The sequence below is a fragment of the Papaver somniferum genome, chromosome 1 (assembly GCF_003573695.1).
Source record: "Papaver somniferum cultivar HN1 chromosome 1, ASM357369v1, whole genome shotgun sequence".
Taxonomy (NCBI): Eukaryota; Viridiplantae; Streptophyta; class Magnoliopsida; order Ranunculales; family Papaveraceae; genus Papaver; species Papaver somniferum.
The window spans coordinates 10,471,348-10,484,429 of record NC_039358.1 but is presented as its reverse complement, the minus strand read 5'-3'; positions in this window follow the sequence as shown (position 1 = coordinate 10,484,429).

The following is a 13,082-nucleotide window of genomic DNA, read 5'->3' as shown; positions in this document are numbered from 1 at the left end:
ACCCTATGGGATAAAACAGCTAATCTCTTTCGATTTCTCTGCACTGAGAAATCGAATCAATAATAACTCTTTCAACAACACTTGCTCAGAAAACTTGACGAAATAAAAATAACGTTCTATATTTTCTCTTCCAGAAACCATTTTTTTTTTTTATAATCAAAAAGAATCAATGGAATTAATGGAAAATTAATTTTCGATTAAATGCCAATTAAATTTCTTTGTAACAGCAAAAAAACGGCCGTATTAAAATTTCAATATTAACTGTAATTAATCATGATATAATTATCTTAATACATTTTGAAAATTTAAGTTAAAAACAGCAAAAAAAATTGTTTCTGGATCAGCAGACCTCCCAAGACCCCCAAGGCCCCGCTCCCGGACTAATGTAATATAATATATAGTATAAATAGTATATACCCTAGTGAAATTGTGTGGGGTGGGAATTGAACCCATGCCTATAGTGTGGGAGATCAAAACAATGCCACCATACTATCTCTCTAACTTTGGCATATTATTACAAAACTATGTTTTTTAAATATATACCCCAACAATCCCCCACTTATATTTTAAAACATTGAGCAAGTGCTATACAGTTGTGCATAAGCAAAGGTGCCTTTCGACTTGAACCTCTACATAGTGTTGAACTTTCTAAGTATCAGGTAACTAGAGTGACTCTCGTCTTGAACTCTAACTAATAATAGATTATACAACACACACAACTATATCTTAGAGTAAAGTTCTTAATTTTGCACATTAGGGCCATGTGCTTATCCCTTTCTTAACGAAAGATCTAGAGAAATGCCCAAGTTCTCATAGAAGGCGGCCACACCTTCACATTCGTATAGGTGAATCTATCAAGGATACTCCTGTATATCCCACTCTTAACTTAAGAGCTATAGACATCATTAAGAGTTTAAACACTCAACCTGTTTCCCACTTCAGGATATCATGCTATGGGAATGCATGACTCTATCATATTATTTGTAACTTCGTCTAGTCCCTTTGAACCTATTTCTAGGTTGGGTATCCATTACAAATGACTCAACTTCTCACGGGCAAAAGTCCCATACTTTTAGAGATATTCCATACCTTTTCTCTTGCTAATCCTTTCGTCAAAGTATCAGCTATATTTCCTTCAGACCTTACATGACCTACTCTAACAACACCAGTTGTGAGAAATTCTCTAACTGTGTCATGCTTTCGACGTATCTGTCGATTCTTACTGTTATTATAACAGTTCTCTACTACTCCGATAGCCGAGGTACTATCGCAGTGGATCAAAGTGGCTGGTATCGGTTTTTCCCATACTGGAATGTCTGATAACAGACTCTTCAGCCATCCTGCTTCTTCACTAGCTGCTTCTAGTGCCATCAATTCAGCCTCCATCGTAGATTGGGCTATAATTGTCTGTTTCTTTGATCTCCAAGATACAGCGCCCCCAGCAATAGTAAAAACATATCCACTGGTGGCCTTGGAATCATCTGAAAGAGTATTCCAATTAGCATCGCTAAATCCTTCAAGGACTGCGGGATGCCTCTTATAGTGTAATCCTAGGTTTGTGGTTCTTTTCAGATACCGCATAACCCTCTCAATAGCATCCCAGTGTTCCAAACTAGGATTACTGGTAAACCTGCACAGAACTCCCACTGCATATGCAATGTCTGGTCTTGTACAATCAGTTGCATAACGCAGACTTCCAATTATACTAGCATATTCAGATTGTCTAACACTTTCTCCAGTGTTCTTAAACAATTTCACATTAGGATCAAACGGAGTACAAGCAGGCTTACAATCAAAATATTCATACTTTCTCAGAATTTTTTCAATGTAGTGAGATTGTTCCAAACAAATACCACTACTAGTTCTAGTTATTTTGATTCCCAAGATTACACTAGCTTCACCCAAATCTTTCATGTCAAAATTCGAACTAAGCATACCTTTAGTTTCATTGACAACAGATAAATTGGAACCAAATATCAGCAAATCATCCACATACAAGCAAACAATCACACACACATCATTCTCAAATTTATAATAGATGCATTTGTCACCCTCGTTTATTCTGAAGTTATGTGAAATCATTAAATTATCAAATTTCTCATGCCACTGTTTAAGAGCTTGTTTTAAACCATAAAGGGATTTTTCTAGCTTACATACTTTTTGTTCTTGTCCAGGAATTACAAAACCTTCAGGTTGTTCCATATAAATTTACTCTTCTAGTTCACCATTCAAAAAGGCAGTTTTAACATCCATTTGGTGAATAACAAGATTATGAGCAGCGGCAACAGCAATAAAAACACGTATAGATGTTAATCTAGTAACAGGAGAATAAGTATCAAAGAATTCTACGTTCTCTCATTGCCTAAATCCTTTAGCAACCAGTCTAGCTTTGTGCTTCTCTATTGTTCCATCAGGCTTTAGTTTCCTTTTCAAAACCCATTTACAACCTATAGGCTTACAACCAGGAGGTAAATCTACTATACGCCAAGTTCCATTAGACATATGAGAATCCCATTCATTATCTACAACTTCTTGCCAGAAACTAGACTCTGCAGAACTGAACGCCTCTTGTAAATTAGAAGGTTCTTCCTCTACGGCATAAAATTCAAAATCAGGATCTCTTGTGTCAGTCCTAGCTCTTTTACTTCTTCTAGGTTCAACTTCAGTGATCCTAGTTTCTGCACTTCTAGGTTCTTCTAATCTATGTTGAGAATCAGCTCTAGGTAAAACACTAGATAAAGAACCCCCACTATTACCCCCACTATTTCTAGATTTAAAAGGAAATCTCTCTTCAAAGAAATCAACATCAATAGATTCAATAATAACCTTATTATTAATATCAAAGAACCTATAAGCTTTACTGTTTTGAGCATAACCAATAAAAACACATTCATAAGCTCTACTTTCTAACTTATGTCTTTTAGGATCAGGTTTTCTAACAAAAGCTAAGCAACCCCAAACTCTAAAATAAGAGACATTAGGTTTTCTATTTCTCCAAAGTTCATAAGGAGATATCATGGTTTTATTATTAGGAATGCGGTTCAAAACATGGCAAACAGTCAGCAAACATTCACCCCACCAATGAGAAGCAGCACCAGAGCTAAGCAAACAAGCAACAGTCAATTCAGTAAGAGTACGATTCTTTCTTTCAGCTTTCCCATTCATTTGAGGATTATATGGTGCATTTCTTTCATGTATAATGCCATTAGTTTGATAAATTTCAGTAAAAGGAGAAGAATCATATTCAGTGCCTCTATCACTACGAAATCTCTTAATTTTCCTACCAAATTGATTTTCAATTTCAGCAATAAAAATCTTAAATTTTTCAATAGCTTCGTTCTTATGGCTCAACAAATAAACATAAGTATAATTAGAACAATCATCAATGAACGTCATGATATACCTCTTGCCATTTCTAGTTAGGATACCTTCATATTCACACAAATCAGAATGTATTAAGTCTAGTGGTTTCGATTCTCTTACAACAGATTTATGTGAAGTCTTGGTTATTTTTGCTTGACTACAGTATTCACATTTTTCAAAATCATTTTCAGAAAATTCAGGTAGGACACCTAACTTACTCATGTTATTTACTAACTTTTTACCCACATGACAAAGCCTACCATGCCAAACATTAAAATTGCAAACCATATAAGCAGAAGAATCAATTTTATTCATAGCATCAGCATTAAGCTTAAACATTCCATCAGTAGCATAACCCTTTCCTACAAAATTCTTATTCTTAGTTATAGTGTAAATATCAGACCCAATAGTTTGATACCACCCAGCCTTGTTGAGAAGATAGCCGGAAACAAGGTTCTTTCTCATTTCTGGAGTGTGAAGGACATCTTTCAGCATGAGTGTCTTCCCAGAAGTAAACTTCAACTCTACCGTACCAGAATCTTTCACCATAGTGCTGTGGGAGTCTCCCAATAACACTTTCTTGTCCTTGGTTTCAGCATAAGTCTTAAACATGGACCTATCAAAACAACAATGACGCGAAGCACCACTGTCTATCCACCACCCATCAGATCCACCAACCATGTAGAACTCTGGATCAGAGACCATGGCAATTATAACGTCACCCACAGCATTAGCTTGTGCGTTATTCTTTTCCTTGTTAAATCTGCAATTCCTAGCCATGTGGTTTGGTTTATTACAGATATAACAAAGAAATTCAGAATTGGAATTCTTTCCATTTTTCGATGGGTGTTGGTTCTTGTTTTGATTAGGCCTTCCTCCTTTCTTCTGGTTCGGGTTAGGTTTCATATCCCTTTTCTTAGGTTTTAAATTCGGATGAGTCTTATTGTTATAAACAATGAGAATCTCTTCCTTCTTATCTTGTTTCCGAGCTTCTTCCTCAACCCTGAGCTTAACAATCAAACTTTCAAGAGAAAATTCTTTAGTCTTGTGACGCAAAGTATTACGAAAATCTTTCCAGCTAGGTGGTAACTTGTCAATCATTACAGAAACTTGAAATTGTTCATCAGTTTTCATACCTTCGGCCACAATTTCGTGGTAATTTTTTTGAAGTTCATGAGCCTGTGCAACAACTGATCTATCATCCACCATTTGGTATCTCACATACCGGCTCACAGCATATTTCTTTGAACCCGCTTCCTCGGTGTCATATTTTTTCTGTAATGCATCCCATACATCTTTAGCAGTTTCAAAAGTTGAATAATACTCATATAAATCGTCAGATGATGCATTAAGAATGTAGTTTTTGCAATCAAAGTCATTATCGATCCATTTGTCGATGGCCTTTTGTTTTTCCTCGAGAGTTTGAGAAACAACTTCTTCAACACCACCGGTAGGAGGTGGATCTGTAGCAGCACCACCGCCAGCAGCAGCAACAGCAGCAGTCTTATCAGCAGCAGGTTCCAGGGTTCCAGGATGAACACTGGACACAATCATATGCAGCTTCATCAGTTTGAGATAAAAGAACATCTTCAACTTCCATCTTCTGAAATGCAACCCTTCAAATTTGAAAGGCTTGTTGGTATGATCAACGCGCTTCTTTTCATTCTCCATAGCAGAAAAGAAACACCTTAAAATTGTTGGAAACAAAGCACTATAATCAAATCACACAAAGAAACCGCTGAGTCGCGTACTAGGTCGCTATCTTTAAGGTGTTTCGAGACTCTGCCTCTTGATTGTGCTAGCAGTCAGTTTTTTGTCGAAACCCTATGGGATAAAACAGCTTATCTCTTTCGATTTCTCTGCACTGAGAAATCGAATCAATAATAACTCTTTCAACAACACTTGCTCAGAAAACTTGACGAAATAAAAATAACGTCCTATATTTTCTCTTCCAGAAACCAGTTTTTTTTTTTTATAATCAAAAAGAATCAATGGAATTAATGGAAAATTAATTTTCGATTAAATGCCAATTAAATTTCTTTGTAACAGCAAAAAAACGGCCGTATTAAAATTTCAACATTAACTGTAATTAATCATGATATAATTATCTTAATACGTTTTGAAAATTTAAGTTAAAAACAGCAAAAAAAAATTGTTTCTGGATCAGCAGACCTCCCAAGACCCCCAAGGCCCCGCTCCCGGACTAATGTAATATAATATATAGTATAAATAGTATATACCCTAGTGAAATTGTGTGGGGTGGGAATTGAACCCATGCCTATAGTGTGGGAGGTCAAAACAATGCCACCATACTATCTCTCTAACTTTGGCATATTATTACAAAACTATGTTTTTTAAATATATACCCCAACAATCCCCCACTTATATTTTAAAACATTGAGCAAGTGCTATACAGTTGTGCATAAGCAAAGGTGCCTTTCGACTTGAACCTCTACATAGTGTTGAACTTTCTAAGTATCAGGTAACTAGAGTGACTCTCGTCTTGAACTCTAACTAATAATAGATTATACAACACACACAACTATATCTTAGAGTAAAGTTCTTAATTTTGAACATTAGGGCCATGTGCTTATCCCTTTCTTAACGAACGATCTAGAGAAATGCCCAAGTTCTCATAGAAGGCGGCCACACCTTCACATACGTATAGGTGAGTCTATCAAGGATACTCCTGTATATCCCACTCTTAACTTAAAAGCTATAGACATCATTAAGAGTTTAAACACTCAACCTGTTTCCCACTTCAGGATATCATGCTATGGGAATGCATGACTCTATCATATTATTTGTAACTTCGTCTAGTCCCTTTGAACCTATTTCTAGGTTGGGTATCCATTACAAATGACTCAACTTCTCACGGGAAAAAGTCCCATACTTTTAGAGATATTCCATACCTTTTCTCTTACTAATCCTTTCGTCAAAGTATCAGCTATATTTCCTTCAGACCTTACATGATCTACTCTAACAACACCAGTTGTGAGAAATTCTCTAACTGTGTCGTGCTTTCGACGTATCTGTCGATTCTTACTGTTATTATAACAGTTCTCTACTACTCCGATATCCGAGGTACTATCGCAGTGGATCAAAGTGGCTGGTATCGGTTTTTCCCATACTGGAATGTCTGATAACAGACTCTTCAGCCATCCTGCTTCTTCACTAGCTGCTGCTAGTGCCATCAATTCAGCCTCCATCGTAGATTGGGCTATAATTGTCTGTTTCTTTGATCTCCAAGATACAGCGCCCCCAGCAATAGTAAAAACATATCCACTGGTGGCCTTGGAATCATCTGAAAGAGTATTCCAATTAGCATCGCTAAATCCTTCAAGGACTGCGGGATGCCTCTTATATTGTAATCCTAGGTTTGTGGTTCTTTTCAGATACCGCATAACCCTCTCAATAGCATCCCAGTGTTCCAAACTAGGATTACTGGTAAACCTGCACAGAACTCCCACTGCATATGCAATGTCTGGTCTTGTACAATCAGTTGCATAACGCAGACTTCCAATTATACTAGCATATTCAGATTGTCTAACACTTTCTCCAGTGTTCTTAAACAATTTCACATTAGGATCAAACGGAGTACAAGCAGGCTTACAATCAAAATATTCATACTTCCTCAGAATTTTTTCAATGTAGTGAGATTGTTCCAAACAAATACCACTACTAGTTCTAGTTATTTTGATTCCCAAGATTACACTAGCTTCACCCAAATCTTTCATGTCAAAATTCGAACTAAGCATACCTTTAGTTTCATTGACAACAAATAAATTGGAACCAAATATCAGCAAATCATCCACATACAAGCAAAAAATCACACACACATCATTCTCAAATTTATAATAGATGCATTTGTCACCCTCGTTTATTCTAAAGTTATGTGAAATCATTAAATTATCAAATTTCTCATGCCACTGTTTAGGAGCTTGTTTTAAACCATAAAGGGATTTTTCTAGCTTACATACTTTTTGTTCTTGTCCAGGAATTACAAAACCTTCAGGTTGTTCCATATAAATTTCCTCTTCTAGTTCACCATTCAAAAAGGCAGTTTTAACATCCATTTGGTGAATAACAAGATTATGAGCAGCGGCAACAGCAATAAAAACACGTATAGATGTTAATCTAGTAACAGGAGAATAAGTATCAAAGAAGTCTACGTTCTCTCGTTGCCTAAATCCTTTAGCAACCAGTCTAGCTTTGTGCTTCTCTATTATTCCATCAGGCTTTAGTTTCCTTTTCAAAACCCATTTACAACCTATAGGCTTACAACCAGGAGGTAAATCTACTATACGCCAAGTTCCATTAGACATATGAGAATCCCATTCATTATCTACAACTTCTTGCCAGAAACTAGACTCTGCAGAACTGAACGCCTCTTGTAAATTAGAAGGTTCTTCCTCTACGGCATAAAATTCAAAATCAGGATCTCTTGTGTCAGTCCTAGCTCTTTTACTTCTTCTAGGTTCAACTTCAGTGATCCTAGTTTCTGCACTTCTAGGTTCTTCTAATCTATGTTCAGAATCAGCTCTAGGTAAAACACTAGATAAAGAACCCCCACTATTACCCCCACTATTTCTAGATTTAAAAGGAAATCTCTCTTCAAAGAAATCCACATCAATAGATTCAATAATAACCTTATTATTAATATCAAAGAACCTATAAGCTTTATTGTTTTGAGCATAACCAATAAAAACACATTCATAAGCTCTACTTTCTAACTTATGTCTTTTATGATCAGGTTTTCTAACAAAAGCTAAGCAACCCCAAACTCTAAAATAAGAGACATTAGGTTTTCTATTTCTCCAAAGTTCATAAGGAGATATCATGGTTTTATTATTAGGAATGCGGTTCAAAACATGGCAAACAGTCAGCAAACATTCACCCCACCAATGAGAAGCAGCACCAGAGCTAAGCAAACAAGCAACAGTCAATTCAGTAAGAGTACGATTCTTTCTTTCAGCTTTCTCATTCATTTGAGGATTATATGGTGCATTTCTTTCATGTATAATGCCATTAGTTTGATAAATTTCAGTAAAAGGAGAAGAATCATATTCAGTGCCTCTATCACTACGAAATCTCTTAATTTTCCTACCAAATTGATTTTCAATTTCAGCAATAAAAATCTTAAATTTTTCAATAGCTTCGTTCTTATGGCTCAACAAATAAACATAAGTATAATTAGAACAATCATCAATGAACGTCATGATATACCTCTTGCCATTTCTAGTTAGGATACCTTCATATTCACACAAATCAGAATGTATTAAGTCTAGTGGTTTCGATTCTCTTACAACAGATTTATGTGAAGTCTTGGTTATTTTTGCTTGACTACAGTATTCACATTTTTCAAAATCATTTTCAGAAAATTCAGGGAGGACACCTAACTTACTCATGTTATTTACTAACTTTTTACCCACATGACAAAGCCTACCATGCCAAACATTAAAATTGCAAACCATATAAGCAGAAGAATCAATTTTATTCATAGCATCAGCATTAAGCTTAAACATTCCATCAGTAGCATAACCCTTTCCTACAAAATTCTTATTCTTAGTTATAGTGTAAATATCAGACCCAATAGTTTGATACAACCCAGCCTTGTTGAGAAGATAGACGGAAACAAGGTTCTTTCTCATTTCTGGAGTGTGAAGGACATCTTTCAGCATGAGTGTCTTCCCAGAAGTAAACTTCAACTCTACCGTACCAGAACCTTTCACCATAGTGCTTTGGGAGTCTCCCAATAACACTTTCTTGTCCTTGGTTTCAGCATAAGTCTTAAACATGGACCTATCAAAACAACAATGACGCGAAGCACCACTGTCTATCCACCACCCATAAGATCCACCAACCATGTAGAACTCTGGATCAGAGACCATGGCAATTATAACGTCACCCACAGCATTAGCTTGTGCGTTATTCTTTTCCTTGTTAAATCTGCAATTCCTAGCCATGTGGTTTGGTTTATTACAGATATAACAAAGAAATTCAGAATTGGAATTCTGTCCATTTTTCGATGGGTGTTGGTTCTTGTTTTGAATAGGCCTTCCTCCTTTCTTCTGGTTCGGGTTAGGTTTCATATCCCTTTTCTTAGGTTTTAAATTCGGATGAGTCTTATTGTTAGAAACAATGAGAATCTCTTCCTTCTTATCTTGTTCCGAGCTTCTTCCTCAACCCTGAGCTTAACAATCAAACTTTCAAGAGAAAATTCTTTAGTCTTGTGACGCAAAGTATTACGAAAATCTTTCCAGCTAGGTGGTAACTTGTCAATCATTACAGAAACTTGAAATTGTTCATCAGTTTTCATACCTTCGGCCACAATTTCGTGGTAAATTTTTTGAAGTTCATGAGCCTGTGCAACAACTGATCTATCATCCACCATTTGGCATCTCACATACCGGCTCACAGCATATTTCTTTGAACCCGCTTCCTCGGTGTCATATTTTTTCTGTAATGCATCCCATACATCTTTAGCAGTTTAAAAAGTTGAATAATACTCATATAAATCGTCAGATAATGCATTAAGAATGTAGTTTTTGCAATCAAAGTCATTATCGATCCATTTGTCGATGGCCTTTTGTTTTTCCTCGGGAGTTTGAGAAACAACTTCTTCAACACCACCGGTAGGAGGTAGATCTGTAGCAGCACCACCGCCAGCAGCAACAGCAGCAGCAACAGCAGTAGTCTTATCAGCAGCAGGTTCCAGGGTTCCAGGATGAACACTCGACACAATCATATGCAGCTTCATCAGTTTGAGATAAAAGAACATCTTCAGCTTCCATCTTCTGAAATGCAACCCTTCAAATTTGAAAGGCTTGTTGGTATCATCAACGCGCTTCTTTTCATTCTCCATAGCAGAAAAGAAACACCTTAAAATTGTTGGAAACAAAGCACTGTAATCAAATTACACAAAGAAACCGCTGATTCGCGTACTAGGTCGCTATCTTTAAGGTGTTTCGCGACTCTGCCTCTTGATTGTGCTACCAGTCAGTTTTTTGTCGAAACCCTATGGGATAAAACAGCTTATCTCTTTCGATTTCTCTGCACTGAGAAATCGAATCAATAATAACTCTTTCAACAACACTTGCTCAGAAAACTTGACGAAATAAAAATAACGTTCTATATTTTCTCTTCCAGAAACCAGTTTTTTTTTTTTATAATCAAAAAGAATCAATGGAATTAATGGAAAATTAATTTTCGATTAAATGCCAATTAAATTTCTTTGTAACAGCAAAAAACGGCCGTATTAAAATTTCAACATTAACTGTAATTAATCATGATATAATTATCTTAATACGTTTTGAAAATTTAAGTTAAAAACAGCAAAAAAAAATTGTTTCTGAATCAGCAGACCTCCCAAGACCCCCAAGGCCCCGCTCCCGGACTAATGTAATATAATATATAGTATAAATAGTATATACCCTAGTGAAATTGTGTGGGGTGGGAATTGAACCCATGCCTATAGTGTGGGAGCTCAAAACAATGCCACCATACTATCTCTCTAACTTTGGCATATTATTACAAAACTATGTTTTTTAAATATATACCCCAACAATCCCCCACTTATATTTTAAAACATTGAGCAAGTGCTATACAGTTGTGCATAAGCAAAGGTGCCTTTCGACTTGAACCTCCACAGAGTGTTGAACTTTCTAAGTATCAGGTAACTAGAGTGACTCTCGTCTTGAACTCTAACTAATAATAGATTATACAACACACACAACTATATCTTAGAGTAAAGTTCTTAATTTTGCACATTAGGGCCATGTGCTTATCCCTTTCTTAACGAACGATCTAGAGAAATGCCCAAGTTCTCATAGAAGGCGGCCACACCTTCACATTCGTATAGGTGAGTCTATCAAGGATACTCCTGTATATCCCACTCTTAACTTAAGAGCTATAGACATCATTAAGAGTTTAAACACTCAACCTGTTTCCCACTTCAGGATATCATGCTATGGGAATGCATGACTCTATCATATTATTTGTAACTTCGTCTAGTCCCTTTGAACCTATTTCTAGGTTGGGTATCCATTACAAATGACTCAACTTCTCACGGGCAAAAGTCCCATACTTTTAGAGATATTCCATACCTTTTCTCTTGCTAATCCTTTCGTCAAAGTATCAGCTATATTTCCTTCAGACCTTACATGATCTACTCTAACAACACCAGTTGTGAGAAATTCTCTAACTGTGTCGTGCTTTCGACGTATCTGTCGATTCTTACTGTTATTATAACAGTTCTCTACTACTCCGATAGCCGAGGTACTATCGCTGTGGATCAAAGTGGCTGGTATCGGTTTTTCCCATACTGGAATGTCTGATAACAGACTCTTCAGCCATCCTGCTTCTTCACTAGCTGCTGCTAGTGCCATCAATTCAGCCTCCATCGTAGATTGGGCTATAATTGTCTGTTTCTTTGATCTCCAAGATACAGCGCCCCCAGCAATAGTAAAAACATATCCACTGGTGGCCTTGGAATCATCTGAAAGAGTATTCCAATTAGCATCGCTAAATCCTTCAAGGACTGCGGGATGCCTCTTATAGTGTAATCCTAGGTTTGTGGTTCTTTTCAGATACCGCATAACCCTCTCAATAGCATCCCAGTGTTCCAAACTAGGATTACTGGTAAACCTGCACAGAACTCCCACTGCATATGCAATGTCTGGTCTTGTACAATCAGTTGCATAACGCAGACTTCCAATTATACTAGCATATTCAGATTGTCTAACACTTTCTCCAGTGTTCTTAAACAATTTCACATTAGGATCAAACGGAGTACAAGCAGGCTTACAATCAAAATATTCATACTTTCTCAGAATTTTTTCAATGTAGTGAGATTGTTCCAAACAAATACCACTACTAGTTCTAGTTATTTTGATTCCCAAGATTACACTAGCTTCACCCAAATCTTTCATGTCAAAATTCGAACTAAGCATACCTTTAGTTTCATTGACAACAGATAAATTGGAACCAAATATCATCAAATCATCCACATACAAGCAAACAATCACACACACATCATTCTCAAATTTATAATAGATGCATTTGTCACCCTCGTTTATTCTGAAGTTATGTGAAATCATTAAATTATCAAATTTCTCATGCCACTGTTTAGGAGCTTGTTTTAAACCATAAAGGGATTTTTCTAGCTTACATACTTTTTGTTCTTGTCCAGGAATTACAAAACCTTCAGGTTGTTCCATATAAATTTCCTCTTCTAGTTCACCATTCAAAAAGGCAGTTTTAACATCCATTTGGTGAATAACAAGATTATGAGCAGCGGCAACAGCAATAAAAACACGTATAGATGTTAATCTAGTAACAGGAGAATAAGTATCAAAGAAGTCTACGTTCTCTCGTTGCCTAAATCCTTTAGCAACCAGTCTAGCTTTGTGCTTCTCTATTGTTCCATCAGGCTTTAGTTTCCTTTTCAAAACCCATTTACAACCTATAGGCTTACAACCAGGAGGTAAATCTACTATACGCCAAGTTCCATTAGACATATGAGAATCCCATTCATTATCTACAGCTTCTTTCCAGAAACTAGACTCTGCAGAACTGAACGCCTCTTGTAAATTAGAAGGTTCTTCCTCTACGGCATAAAATTCAAAATCAGGATCTCTTGTGTCAGTCCTAGCTCTTTTACTTCTTCTAGGTTCAACTTCAGTGATCCTAGTTTCTGCACTTCTAGGTTCTTCTAATCT